Source organism: Amblyomma maculatum, unplaced genomic scaffold (genome assembly GCF_055883805.1).
Source record: "Amblyomma maculatum isolate TAMU_Amacu unplaced genomic scaffold, ASM5588380v1 scaffold_26, whole genome shotgun sequence".
In the NCBI taxonomy this organism is placed as follows: Eukaryota; Metazoa; Arthropoda; class Arachnida; order Ixodida; family Ixodidae; genus Amblyomma; species Amblyomma maculatum.
The window spans coordinates 1,366,578-1,369,324 of record NW_028146751.1 but is presented as its reverse complement, the minus strand read 5'-3'; positions in this window follow the sequence as shown (position 1 = coordinate 1,369,324).

Genomic DNA, 2,747 nt, shown 5'->3' with positions numbered 1-2,747 from the left:
GCTACCTGCTAACAGCTACCTGCTACCTGCTATTAGCTACCAGCTACCTGCTACCAGCTACCAGCTACCAGCTACCAACTACCAGCTACCAGCTACCAACTACCAGCTACCATTAACCAGCTACCAGCTACCAACTACCAGCTACCTGCCACCAACTACCAGCTACCAGCTACCAACTGCCAGGTACCAGCTACCAACTCCCAACTACGAGCCACCAGCCACCAGCTTCCGATTACCAGCTACCAGCAACCAGCTACCAACTACCAGCTATCTGCTGCCTGCTACCAGCTGCCAGCTACATGATACCAGCTACTTGCTACGAGCTACCAGCTACCAGCTACATGCTACCAGCTACCTGCTACCAGCTACCTGCTAACAGCTACCTGCTACCTGCTGCCAGCTACCTGCTACCTGCTACCTGCTACCTGCTACCAGCTACCAGCTACCTGCTACCAGCTACCAGCTACCAGCTACCAACTACCAGCTACCATCTACCAGCTACCAACTACCATCTACCAGTCTACCAACTACCAGCTACCAGCTACCAACTCCCAACTACCAGCCACCAGCTACCAATTACCAGCTACCAGCAACCAGCTACAAACTACCAGCTACCTGCTACCAGCTACCAGCTACCTGCTACCAGCTACCTGCTACCTGCTACCAGCTACCAGCTACCAGCTACAAACTACCAACTACCAGCTACCAACTAACAGCTACCAGCTACCTGCTACCAGCTACCAGCTACTTGCTACCAGCTACCTGCTACCAGCTACAAACTACCAGCTACTTGCTACCAGCTGCCAGCTACCAGCTACCAGCTACCAACTACCAGCTACCAGCTACAAACTACCAGCTGCCAGCTACCAACTACCAGCTACCAACAACCAGCAACCAGCTACCAGCTACCTGCTACCAGCTACCAACCACCAGCTACCAGCTACCAACCACCAGCTGCCAGCTACCATCTACCAGCTACCAACTACCAACTACCAGCTACCAGCTGCCAGTTACCAGCAACCTGCTACCAGCTACCTGCTACCAGCTACCAGCTACCTGCTACCAAGTACCAGCTACCAGCTACCAACTACCAGCTACCAACTACCAGCTACCAGCTACCAGCTACCTGCTACTTGCTACCAGCTACCAGCTACTAGCTACCAGCTGCCAGCTACCAGCTACCTGCTACCAGCTACCAGCTACCAGCTACCAACTACCAGCTACCAGCTACAAACTACCAGCTGCCAGCTACCAACTACCAGCTACCAGCTACCAACAACCAGCTACCAGCTACCAGCTACAAACTACCTACTACCAGCTACCAACTACCAGCTACCAGCTACCAACAACCAGCTATCAACTACCAGCTACCAACTACCGGCTACCACCTACCAGCTACCAACAACCCGCTACCAACTACCAGCTACCAACTACCGGCTACCACCTACCAGCTACCTGCTACCAGCTGCAAGCTACCAGCAAGCTACCAGCTACCAACTACCAACTAAAAGCTACCAGCTCCAACTGCCAGCTACCAGCTACCACCTACCAACAACCAGCTACCAGCTACCTGCTACCAGCTACCAGCTACCTGCTACCAGCTACCAGCCACCTGTTACCAACTACGAGCTACCAGCTACCAACTACAAGCTACCAGCTACCTGCTACCAGCTGCCTGCTACCAGCCACAAGCTTCCAGCTACCAGCTGCTTGCTACCAGCTACCAGCTACCAACTACCAACTACCAGCTACCAGCCACCAGCTACCAACTACCAGCTACCAACTACCAGCTACCAACTACCAGCTACCAACTACCAGGTACCAACTACCAACTACCAGCTACCAGCTACCAACTACCAGCTATTAGCTACGAACTACCAGCTACCAGCTATCTGCCACCAGCTACCAACCACCAGCTACCAGCTACCAACCACCAGCTGCCAGTTTCCATCTACCAGCTACCAACTACCAGCTACATTGTGCCAGTTACCATCAACCTGCTACCAGCTACCTGCTACCGGCTACCAGCTACCAGCTACCTGCTACCAGCTACCAGCTACCAAGTACCATCTACCAGCTACCAACTGCCAGCTACCAACTACCAGCTACCAGCTACCAGCTACTTGCTACCAGCTACCAGCTACCAACTACCGGTTCATCATCATCATCATCATCATCAGCCTGATTATACCCACTGCAGGGCGAAGGCCTCTCCCATATCTCTCCACTTAACCCGGTTCTGTGCTAGCTGCATCCACTTGACCCCTGCGAACTTCTTAATCTCATCCGCCCACCTAACTTTCTGCCGCCCCCTGCTACGCTTTCCTTCCCTTGGAATCCAGTTTGTTACCCTCAGCGACCATCGGTTATCCTCTCTTCGCACTACATGTCCTGCCCATGTCCATTTCTTCTTCTTAATTTCCACTAGAATGTCGCTAACTTGAGTTATTTCTCTGACCCACTCTGCACGCTTTCTATCTCTTAATGTTACCCCTACCATTTTTCGTTCCATAGCCCTCTGGGTTGTCCTCAACTTAAGTAGAACTCTCTTGGTTAGCCTCCACGTTTCAGCCCCATAGGTGAGTACAGGCAAGATGCAACTGTTGTATACTTTCCTCTTGAGCGATACCGGTAAGCTGCTAGTCATAATTTGCGAGTGCTTGCCAAATGCGCTCCATCCCAATCTTATTCTTCTTGTTATTTCCTTTTCATGGTCCGGATCTGCGGTTACTACCTGTCCTAAGTAG